We start from the raw sequence: 13,470 nt of genomic DNA on the forward strand, positions 1-13,470 counted from the left end.
CTTGGCACGGGCGATAATTATCGCCCTTACTTGTTAATATGCCCCGTAGATATTAAAATATGTGAAGGAGGATAACCTATCTTAATATGTTATGTACACATAGAAATCTAATGCACATCCACATATTATAAATTTCTCTAATTTGGTTTATTGCAACACTGTACGAAACTCTGAATTATCTGAAACATTACCTGTTAACTGTTACCATAGGCCACGAAAGATAGTTCTCAATTAAAATTCTAATCAAGTAGCCTTTTTCGGTATTTTCATCATATAAGTTTCATAGATCAAAAAGGTTATATATTATACAGCAAGTTTGCAATACTCGATCCCTCGAACGAAACAACAAAGCTTTAGGTATTATTCTTAATGTATCCCAACCAACAGGGGCACAAATAGACCCAACATTTGAGAGGATCTAACAGTTGGAACAGTGGAGCCCGAACAAAGGATTGGAACCAGAGTGAAAATTACTTGAAGTGGCTGATTTCACTGTTGTGGAACACTGCATAATAAGAGTCCTTTTCTGTGTAATATTTGGTCAAAGATGCATTTTAAACCACACCAGACTTCTAACACTGTTGTGAGCTAAACATCATTTACACGATTTAAGGGTGTTCCATAGGGAGTTGTAACGGAGTGGATGGTAAATGCGACATTATAATACGCACTCGGCCAACAGACTGTCTAAGATTTAAAACTTCCAGTTTTTGTGTCTGGGGCTAGTTGAATTTGGCTCAACCTCTGAAAAACTTTATTTGATATATTTATCTATCCTCCCCAAAATAAGGTTTCAGAAAATTGGTAGCAAAAGGTGCAGTATAAAAATATTTCTTAAGTTACTGTTTTGTTCCTACTGCATTTCCCAGCTCACAGTATCTATACATTCCATGCTAAGATTTTAGTACAGGAGACAGTTATCTTGATGTCCACTATAAAAATCCTTCATGTCCATGCTTTATTACACATTGAATGTTGAAACTGTATTCTTGGTACTACATGAAAAACCCTTAATTAAATATCCCCTCCAATAATTCATGGTTTTGACTGGCTTGGTCATTTTATATACTGAAATGCAATCCACATTAGGAAAGATGTTGGTAATAATAACACAGGAATCACAGAAACTCAGCACAAAGAGAAAATGTCCATGGTGTCCCTATAGCACAGATTGACCTTGATCAGGGGTAATCAGTACTAGAGGCTGCTACAACTGGCATGCCATTGGATATAACTAACACAAAAGAGTCGGAAGGTCTGCTAAGCGGCGTAGCTAAGTCTATGCGGTCCTGATAAAATGACCCTTAAGGACTGCACTGAACCAGGCCACGTGGTCACATGACACAGAAATGTGTTAGATATCCTATCAGCCCACCCATCTGGCGGAGCCTCGACCGCCATTTTAGATCACTTATTCTTTAGTCCCTGTTTTGCACTGCACTTTTTCAGCACCACTCTGTGGCACGGACACTATTACAAGATGAACCAGTAGTGTGTGTTGTCTGGCCAAATCACCTGGGCTTAGACTCACCACCCTGGTTAGATGTCCTAGATGACGAGGCTCCGCCAGATGGGTGGGCTGATAGGATATCTAACACATTTCTGTGTCATGTGACCACGTGGCCTGGTTCAGTGCAGTCCTTAAGGGTCATTTTATCAGGACCGCATAGACTTAGCTACGCCGCTTAGCAGACCTTCCGACTCTTTTGTGTTAGTTATAGTTTGATTTAGGGGTTTAGAGTTTGGTAGGTCTATAAACATAGTCCCCTTGACCCTCCTCAACTTGTGTTTTTCCATGCCATTGGATATCCCTGGCACTTCCCTTGCTAAACATGGTCTCGGGGTCATGGAAGCAGTAAAACTTTAGGAAAGTAAACATAGGTCTAAAATTCCTGTATGTTTCTCTTTATTTACAGTTTGCTTTCTGCCTCCAGCTAGCCTCTGCATTGTAAATAAGAGGTTATTGAATGGTTAGGGATAGGTCAAAAGGTCAAACATGTAATGGGATTGCTTGTCAAATGTTGTGTGATGTCACTTCCACTAGTATCTCACTGAAGTGCAGCACAGAAGTGATACACAAATATGAACCATACTTAAGAACACTAGTAACAGAAACATTTTAAAATATTAATACAGTTGATTACAGTATTTGACAACCCTGCATGAAGATTAACTGGTACAACCTAAGGTTTGTGTATTTGCAACACATGTTTTTGAATTCTTCTGTCTGAAATGGAATGAATCATTAATTAAGATTTATTGGGGCAGAGAAGGAATGCTTAGTTGCAGCTTAATAAAGTACTTTTAGAACAAATGGAACAGACGTCAAGGTGACTTCTAACAAGAGTGATGGGGCTAAATCAGAAACTTTGAAAACCATTTAGATACATTTGAATAATCATAGTGTGTAAAAAAGAATGATTTCCAACAAACTATTGTTTAATTGGTTGCCTTAAACAGGAAATTGTTTGAGCAGTCTGTCTTGCAAATGTAATCCCACCCCTGTTTGATTTTCAGATGTAGAGCAGTTGTTACTAAGCAGGAAGCAGTTATTTTAAGAAAAAAACACCTCTTAATAGTATTGTCTTTTTCAAGCACTGCCCCCTCATACAATACTGTATCACTCTCCCTCCTAGCCCCTTAAACTAATATTAAAATGTTAACATCTAGAACACTGATGGTGTTTGTCCTCTCGCAAGCAACGATCTGCCTCCAAGCCACCCCATTCAGCCAGGGAACACAGCTAAGTATAATTGCTAGAGGAAGGCTCATGAGAGGCATGACTGTAGTCACTGTGCAGGAGCCTGGTGATCTTCTACCTCCATCTGGTTCTCTATTACCTGTCTTAGTAATTCGTAAACTGTATACCATGATTCTTCTCAGTGTCACTTAAACCCACGACAACAACTTTTTTTCCGGTCCATGACAACAACCTGCTTCTCTCTCCTGATGGCTCCTGACACCCAATCATTTCTCTTTTTCCTTCCTTTGCCACCTGTTTGTCAGATGTTTAAACCCGTGACCCATAAAGCAATGTTTTTCTTCCCAGCAAGGAAGAAAGCAGCAAGAGCAAGACCTCTTACCTCCTGGTCAGGAAACTCTGCTCTCCCCTTGCGCAGATCCGTCATTGCGCCACTGCCCCAGCACCTCTCTGTCTCAGGTAGGTGTGATAGATCCTACTCCACATGCAAGTTCTTGCCCGCAAATCAAACCAGTTGGTCCAGTGAAATTGCAGCCCTTTCTGTTTTCTCTCTCCGTTTGTCTTTTTCTGTCTGTATGGTTTCTGTTTATTGTGCTTGTCTATCTGTTGCCTTTTTATTCTTTTTAATGTTTCTCAATCTATTGAACCTTGTTGTGTCCTTTTCATATTGTGCCTTGTTGTGTCCTTTTTATTGCTGGTTTCCCTCCTCTGCTGCCCCCGTGGCCCCCCCTGCCAGTTCCACGCCACCTCCCAGCTGCGCTCCCTCCCCGGTTCCCTGTTTAATGGCAGCCATGGTTCACCCGTGCCGAAGACTCACCAAATCAAGCCATTTGTGCCCGTCCGTGACCCGACCGCAACCAGCGCCAGGGACCCAGGCTCCCTGACTTCCCACCGCTATCACTCAGTTGTCATCCATGCACTCAACCCTGGAAGAAACAACAACTGCCAGCTCAATGTACGATCCCTGCACAAGCAAGCAATAGAGATCTGGGACCTCCTCTACACCCTTTCGCCAGACGTTGCCGTCCTCGCGGAAACCTGGAAAAACTCCACCTCTGCCCGACATCGCTACCACCATCCCAATGGATACAAGATTCAGAGGAAGGACGGTCCCAACCACCCAGGAGGAGTACTCACCATGGCACACAAGAACTCTCTCCTACTCACCACTTCCAGCATGAATGACTCCTCATCTGCCAAGGAACTCCTCAATTTCCTGATCCAGACCAGCCCCAGAACGACCCTACATGGCACCCTTGTCTACAGACCTCCCGAGACACGAACCGTGTTCACCACAACCATCACTGACCTCATCGCGCCCCACTCCATTGCCTCCATGGACTACATACTGCTCGGAGACCTGAACTTCCACCTCAAGAACCTCAGTGACCTTAACTCCACAGCCCTCCTGGACAACCTCACCAACATCGGATGAAACAGGTCACAACACCTACCACAAGGCAGGGCACACCCTCGACCCCATCTTTGCAGGAGGGAACAACATCCACTTCAGCCACACCATGCAACCCCTCTGGATGGACCACCTCTTTTTACACTTCTTCTTTGATAAAACCACTTATCACAAAGCTACACCACGCCCTCCAAAAGGAATCAGAGCAAGATCACCAAGAAGCACCTCAACACCACCCTCAACCGTGATCCCCCTCCCACCACGACCAACGTCAACTCAGCAACAAACGAGACAGATGGATCACCAACTGCGCTCGGCCCCCTCCATAACTCTGACAGACAGCGCCCCATGAAAGCCACCTGGTTTACCACGACCTCCGAGAATCCGGATGCACCTGCAGACATCCTGAGAAAGTATGGAGAAACAGCAAAACCCCAGAAGCTCGCATCACATACAAGAACGTCATGACTGAATAGCACCATCGCATCAGATCCACCAAAAAGGCCTTCATCCAGGACAAAATCCTCTCCAACTCCAGCAAAGCGAAGGAAATCTTCAACATCATTCAGGAATTCACCAAACCCCCAGCAAAGCCTCAGAAGTCACATCTTCCCAGGATCTCTGAAACAAACTCGCCTCCTTCTTCCCTCTCAAGATCAAGTCCCTCTATGAAAACGTCAACAAACAAACACCAGACACTGAAACCACTCGTACCTCCAGCAGCGCCAGCCAACCTACCATCGACACCTGGACCCCGGTCACCACCGAAGACACCACCATGACCATTAAGAGCATTCACCCTGGAGCCCCCACAGACCCCTGCCCGCTGCACATCTTCCACGGAGTTGCTACCGCCATAGCACCTGAGCTACCAAGCACCATCAATGTCACCTTCGAATCCGGCTCATTCCCGACAACTAGAAACTCTCCTCAAAAAGCCCTCTGATGGACCTCAAAAACTACAGACCCCTCTCTCTCCTTATCTTCGTGCCTAAAGTCACTCAGAAGATTGTTAACACCCAGCTCACGAACTTCAAAGAATCCAACTCCATCCTCGACTCTTCCCAATCCGGATTCCGAAACAACCACAGCACCAAGACTGCCCTCCTTGCTGTCACAGATGACATCTGCACTCTCCTTGACCAGGGCCACATGACGGCCCTCATCTTACTAGACCTCTCTGCAGCATTCAATACCGTCTCCCACCGCACTCTCATCGCCAGACTCCACAACGCCGACATACACCGGCCTTCCCACCCTGCATAAGAAATTCAATATTAACCGTCCTCCTGCACCATGGTTTACTGAAAAATTTAAAATTGAAAAAACAAAATGTTAAGCTTAACCACTTCGATGCTCATGATGAGCTCAGCTCGTCATGAGGCACAGTGGAGCTGTGCTGATGACGAGCTGAGCTCGTCATGAACAATGGGGTTCGATGGGGATCAGCACAGGAGGAAAATATCACTAGCAGCGATGGTGTTAAGAAAGATGCTGGCAGAAGGATAATGCCTTGGAATCCAAGCAGCCCTATAAAACTGCTAGGAGAGAATATCATTCTCTATGTAAAGCAGCACGTGCGGAATAGGTGAACAAAACTATTACATCAGCACAAAATAATACAAAAGTCCTGTTTAAATTAGTCAGGGACCTCTCGGACGCAACTTGTCAACCGATACCCAGACACTTGATGAAACACACTGTGAAGCTGTGGCTAAGTTTTTCATCCAAAAACTTGAAAAAATCTATGCTGATCTTGAGTCAACAACCACTAAGAAGGAAAATCACACAATGGACCCATCCCCCATTTCTCATCATCACAACCCAGTTGAGCTTTCTGACTCGGCTTCCACAAAGAAAATAACAAATTGGCAATCCTTAAATCCATTATCTTTTAAGGCCATTCTGAATGGTCTTAAATCAGGCTCCCCTAATGACCCACTTCCAGTCGATATCTTAAAAAAAACTGGGGGGGTGCTAGAGGGCGCACTGCGGAATGGCTGGCTCCTGAGACAGCTCCGTCAGACGGGAGACTGTTATTGCAGATACCGCTGTGCTGCCGGCAGTGCTATGCTCTAATTTCGGAAATTGCAGTGTCGGAACACCTGGGAAATGTCCAGCGGGTGTTCATACCAATGAAAATCGTCTGTGAAGAGATTTAAAAGACAGGAGAATATTGCGGCAGAAAAATCCAAAATGGCGGCGCCCGCAAAGTGACACCGGAGAAATGAGGAACTGCCACGGATCGCAAGCAATGCCCCACCGAGATCCCTGAAGGCTCTCCTAGGATTAACAAGACTGCGGGAGTAAACGACAGGCACCTATATATGTGAAGCGCTAACTGTGAGTACGAAACGAGGTGGGTTCCACGGGGCAATGAAAATATACAAAATGGCGGTTCCGGTGGAACGCAGAAGACCCAAGAGCGCAATGAGCCTGTAACAGAAACGGAGGCACCATTTCCACGTCCCGGTTTGAAGTGCACAACAAACACCTGTCGCACTGTGCGCTCTGTTTGCCACTAACATATCGATGTAACAACTGGGGCTCGATGGGACGCTGTGCATGTGGAGGGCAGCCCTGCCAACAAGCACTCAATATGGCAGACAGAGGGTGATATGCAACACACGGGGCACGGGCATGCATGGTGCTTCAAAGTTCTGCCAGATTGCTGATATTGGAGCGGCTGCCACAAAGTTTATGTGCGCAGAGGGGGATATGCTGCGATATGTGCCACGGCCATCTGGGGACTGAGATGAGGCGAGGTGAGGGCACAGAGGCACAAGACCACACCGGCACAAAATCATATGCCTAACACAAGTGTGCACTGCATGTGGGGACGTCCTTGACAACTATTGGACACTACCTGCGTTTGCCTCCTGGCTCGAGCAATACAACACGCCACAAGGGAACCTGCGGTCCTGGTATTCTAGAGCGGAGACGTACAGATGCTCATTGCCCGCGAAAATCTATGCGAGAACACGGCCTGACGACACTGAATACACCGCTGAGAAGAGCTTGTATGTGCGAAGCTCTGAGGCACTCTGTGTCTCTGCATAGCATATAGCTGAAGGGTGCCAACTACGGTACTGTTGATCTGGCCAATGCTCCGAGGCATATGGGACATTACAAACACGACCGACTTCAGGTGACCAGGTAGAAATCACATATCCACAACAATTAATGAGCTATCCGCGATAAGCACTGTCCTGTGAGGAAACTGAGGCTCACCACGTAAAGCGCACAAGATGGGTAAGCCAGAGAAGCAGCAGACAAAGCTTCAGTTTGAAGCAAAAAAGCAAAACAAGGGAGCGACTGCCATGTCCGAAACAGAAGGGGACAATGGGACGGACGATGTTGGCGGCATGGAGGGCGTGCTTTGTGCCATTCAACGCAGCCTGCAAGAGATGAATGGAAAATTAGATACGTTAACGCAAAGAGTGGACAGCATGGCCGCCAAGCTGGAAAAACATGGAGAAAGATTAGTTGAAGCAGAAACGAGGCTAACAGCGGTGGAGGATGAATCCAGTAACACCACAAAGTCCTGCGCCACCATGGAGGAGACGCTGGAAGCGCTGCGTAACAAGACAGGATTTGGAAGCGAGGTCCTGCCGTAATAATGTTCGCATAGCGGGCCTTCCGGAATCCACGAACACTGGAAAAATGGAAAACTTTGTGGAGGATCTCATCAAAGTCCTTTTTGGAGAAGAGGCATTATCGCCAGTGTTCCTGGTGGAACGGGCACACTGTTCCCTCGCGCCGCGGCCAAAGCCGGGAGCTCCCCCACGCATCAAAATTGCCCGTCTGCTGAACTACAGAGACAGAGATACGGTCTTCAGGCTAGCACGGGAAAAAGGAGACAGCTGGCCCGCAAAGAATACCAACCAGCAAAAAAAATGATGCGATACTTGTGAGTTGAGTATGCCATGCTCTATCCAGCCAAACTCAAAGTAACTCATGCAGGTCGCTCCACGATTCTTTCCACGCCGCAAGCAGCCCATGATTATATCAAAAAGCTAGGTCGGAGGTGAAGGGCATCAGGACGTGAGGAGCAGCAGGGCGAGGAAGACTGAGCAGATCTACTCAGGTAATGATGTTTACTAGCTGAGTCAGCAAGGCTCGGACTTTGATGCTTTGTACAGTGTGGAACCCTGTGGCTGAGCATGAGTCGCCCTGATTAAATGCTTTCGCTGACACATGGGGATTTAGGGTTGTTACAGCTTGGAGTGATTCATTCCTATGACTGACAAGTGTTATTCTACTTGACAACGGGATAATGATTGGACAAAAGGCATTATTGACACTATTCACAGAGGTCCCGCACCGGCATGTTATTGACGTATGTCACTAGGAGAAAACCGGCTAGTAGAATGCTCCACAAACTGTGCAGAACATGAAACTCACAAACGCTTAATTTTAGTCATGTATAAGGGAGAGGTCCTACTTCTATATGAACTGTCGTTGTTTAAATGGCGGACGAGGTGTGACTCTATAATGGAGCTAAGTCACTATTGACTGCAGTTGACAGGTGTCTTTCAGCTGATATTGCTGGTCAAGATAATAATGCCGAAATGGTGAGAGAGCTCACGCCATAATGCAAAAATATAAAAACATAGAATGTACTCAGATTTGCAGCACTATGTTCACGTTTATTGATTGTGACAGAGAGCCCGTCCACATCCACAATGTGGGTGGAGATGTGCGCACCTGGAAGACCCCCTAAGTGGGTGTTCCCCAGCACAAGTTTGTTCTATAGTTTAATTACTTCAGGGTTATGGCTTTGGCAGGGTTGGGTTGCTGAAGTGGGGGGGAGTGGGAAGGGATATTTGGGACTGTTACCTATAGATCACTGTGCCTGAGACGCATTGCAAACTCCAGATCACTTAAAAAGAGCGACACTGTTGAATTCCTTGTAATGAGCAATCTGACGAGTAATAAGGTGTATAAGATGTGGGGCACCAAGAAGATATGGTACACATATGTAACTTGCTGATGTGGTAAAATCGGCGCAGCTGAACTTAATAACCTGGAACGTCCGGGGCCTAAATAACCCCAAAAAAATCCACCAAATATTTGCATATTTTAATAGACTCCAGGTGGATGTTGCATTACTTCAAGAGACGCAAATTGCTGCTAATGCGCCAGCAACGCTAGGAAATAGATGGGCAGAGGCGATACACAGCTCGAATTATTCCTCATATGTGTGAGGTGTGAGTATTCTCATACGCAAGGGAATTAATTTCAAGTTCTCAAAAGTGCTACAAGACATGGAAGGTAGATATGTCATAGTGATTGGCCTTATTCGGAATCAAAATATAGCGCTAATAAACACATATGGTCCGAACACAGACAACCCTGGGTTCTACACTAAATTATGGCACACCATCGCTGAACTACACGTAGGTAACCTAGTGTGGGGGGGAGATTTCAATATTGCACTGCGGGATGGACTAGACCACTCTCCGAACACTGCGGAAACACACAAAAGGGCATTAGCAGAGCTGCAGGATGCTATGACAGATCTCCGTCTAGACGATCTTTGGAGAATACGAAACCCAGACCGCTCAGAAGCCACAACATAACCGCAGCACACAACAGTTGGTCGAGAATTGACTACTGACTGGGGTCAAGCGAGGTCTCCCTGTGGACGATCTCCATCAAGCACCTGCCGCGCACGCTATCTGATCATAGTCCAGTGATACTCTCCATACAACTACCTTATTAGACTCCGCCTCCCTTCACATGGAGGTTCAATGCCACGGCCCTATTGGACTCTGTATATACGGACACCATTCATACAGCCATAGTAGAATATTTTTAACTCAACATTCCAAATACGGAGGATCAGGGGCTATTATGGGAAGCATTCAAAGTGACAATAAGGGGAAAATGCATTAGCACCACAGCAGGAATCCTTAAAAACATTAGACAGCAATTACGCATGCGGGAGGATAAGTTGAGTGAGTTGGAACAACGTTACACACACACAAGAGACTCAACCATACTAGGGGACATAAGAACGGTCCTGACAGAACACCAGGAGTATGCTACTGATGAACTCAACTATGTCTCGAAACGCGGAAAGGCGAGGGCATACGGGGAGGGAGGTAGACCCGGGAAGGCTCTAGCTCAAAAGATATGCACTGGACATGCCCCACAACACATCCACAGAGTAAGAGACTCACTGGAAACTGTCAAATACGACGTGAAGGGAATACTGGATGAATTTCGAATGACCTATGGCCAATTGTATAAATCGCGCCTAAATGTCTCGACGGTTGAGATACTAGACTATATGGCGGATGTGGAAATTGCTTGGCTGTTGGATGAGCATAGAGCGTACTTATCCCGCCCCGTCACGGTTGAGGAGGTCACTGACACCATTAAAGCACTCCCTAACGGCAAAGCACCGGGACCGAACGGCTTTACAGGCGAGTTTTATAAGACATTTGTGGATTTGTTAGCTCCACACCTCGTCAAAATGTACGGAGAGGCTCATGAGAAGCAAATTCTCCGTGCGTCAAGAGAAGCAATGCTTGTGGCTTTATTGAAGCTGGGTAAGGATCAAGACAACTGCGATTCCTACAGGCCATTATCACTTATCAACGTTGACACCAAGATTATTACGAGTGTAATTGCTGCAAGGCTCAAGCCCTTGATTACATTGCTGATTAGACCGGATCAATCAGGTTTCATACCGGAGAGGTCTCCGGCGCACAACGCGCGAACACTCTTTGCACTATCTCATTACCTCACGCCTGAGACCAAGGCAGCGGCGGTTCTGTTAGATGCCGCTAAAGCCTTCGACGCGATTGAATGGGCATACTTGAGTGCAGTGTTACAGCGCATGGGCTTTCCGATCATATTCACGCAATGGATATCGATGCAGTATACTGACCTCTCGGCCCGCATAAAAGTGAAGGGATATGTCTCAGACCCGATCACGATAGACAGAGGAACGAGACAGGGATGCCCCCTGTCCCCAATGTTATTTGCGCTGGTACTGGAACCGCTTGCATGCAAAATTAGGCAACACCATCATTATTCGGCACTTCAATTCCCTACGCGACCCCTACACATATCCATATACGTGGATGATATGGTACTCTATGTTGAAGATCCAGCCCAAAATCTCAATCCCTTACTGCGTGAATACATAAAATTCGGACAACATTCAGGCCTACAAATTATCTGGTCCAAATCCCAAGTAATAGCGTTATCAGACAGCACCGCTCCGTTTGCATTGGATTACCCGCTGGAATGGTGGGAAGAGCCCACGGGATATCTAGGTATCTGGTACCACAGAGACCCTGAACTAGTCACCACACAAATTATGGGAGGGTAATATCTAATCTAGAGGGGAAAATTAACCAATGGAACAAGTTGCTGCTTTCACTGGCAGATAGGACTGCCATAGTGAAGATGGTGCTTCTGCCCAAATTTCTTTATTTATTCAACAACATTCCCATCAAGCCGCCAGCGGAAGTCTTCCGCAATATAAACAAATTGGTCCTCAGTCTCATTTGGGCAGGCAAACAGGCTAGGTTGGAATTACAAACGTTAACTTTACCTTATGCGCAGGGAGGTTTTAAGGTGCCAGACTTCTATCTTTACTGCTTGTGCCCGCAAGCACAATTTGCACACTTCTGGTATCATGAGATACTGTTCATGTCACACGTGGCGGTTGAGACGGGAGACGCCCACCCAATTCCCCTATCGGCCATACTACCACACAAACAGACGCCATTACATACTCGTGACATTAATACTATCGACGCAACGAACATGGCCTGGTACCTGATGGGCAAAAAAGCGGGTAAGCTTCCGCTATATGCACCGTCCCTGCCATTGGCACATCACCCAGAGCTCTCGGTCACTCAACAGGCAGTTGGTATGGGACTATTGCAGCAAGCCGGAATAGACACAATGTGCGATCTTTACGAAGAGGGTCAATTTAAGTCATTAGAGAGGCTGAACTACATCAGCAATCCAACACTTCTGTTTAATTTCACATGTTACTGGTTGCAGAGGGCAATGAAAGAACTATACACAACATACCCAACAGAACCCCAGCAAATGACCTCACTGCAACTTCTAATAATGGCACCTACTGCAACTCACATAGTCTCTAGGCTATATACTAGGTTGCAGGAAGACATTGCAGGCAACACTGAGAAAATGAGGCAAAAGTGGAACAACACTATGGTCGAACCGGTAACCACAGAAGAATGGTCCACAACATATATGCTAACTAACATGCTGACACCGAATGGTAACTTAAGAATAATTCACTACAAATATCTACACCAAATGTATTACACACCTCAAAGACTATATAAGTAGGGTTTATGTGCGGATTCTAGATGCAAAAGGTGTAAAATGGAAGGGGCCGATTTCATTCATTTGGCCTGGCAATGCCCGAAAATTGCGGACTACTGGGTCCAGGTGACTGAGGCTTTGAGTGTTATGCTAGAAACGCCCATTGAGTGTTCGATACGAGTCTGCCTGCTGGGCCTTGTCCCTCATATAAGGGCAAGGAAACGTAAATTCTGTGTGATAGCACTGCTGATGGCAAAGCGTAGAATCTCGCTACACTGGAGTAGCTCTAGGTGCCCGACACTACGGCGCTGGTTGGAAGACCTGGCCTATTGCAAAGACACATTGGTAACCTACGAGGAGGAACTCCCAGCCAGCTCTAGGTTCAAAGACCATTGATTTTACTTAATTGATTATCTGAAAGTGCATCCGCTGGACAGATCTGTGTAAGTTGAAGTAAAAAGGTATGCCCCACTTTACAAGGCACATCGTATTCATATGGTGAGGGGAGGGAGAATGCTGTGGTGCAGTGATCAATGTTTGGATATTTAATGGTTTCTTGGTTTTGATAAAACTAAAATGAGTTCTAACACAATGCTTTACCATCTCTATTTTACACAAGTGAAATGTGCTTGCTGTATACACCTCAAACATGCCGCCGGGCCTCCGGGTTGTCGGCCACAGGGCTGTGTAACTCTGCTGTGTATTCTCTTTTTTCCTAAAAACTGAACCATGCCGCCGGCCCCAGGGTTGTAGGCGCATGTCTGTGTAACTTGTGTACGGTCAAATAAAGATGTTTGAACTATAAAAAATATATATATATATATATATCTTCCAAAAACTCAATTCTTTCTCATTAAGGATCGTCATGGATTTGCTGAATGCCTCATTGAGGGAAGCCGCCTTACCAGCAGAAGAAACCAAATGCGGATCCAGCTGAGCCTTCCAACTTCTGTAGAATTTCCCTGTCCCTGTGTTTTCTAAGATCTTGGAAAAAGAATTCAACCAGCAGCTCACACGGTTTGTGGAGTCCAATGACATC

Source organism: Lissotriton vulgaris, chromosome 8 (assembly GCF_964263255.1).
Source record: "Lissotriton vulgaris chromosome 8, aLisVul1.2, whole genome shotgun sequence".
NCBI lineage: Eukaryota > Metazoa > Chordata > Amphibia > Caudata > Salamandridae > Lissotriton > Lissotriton vulgaris.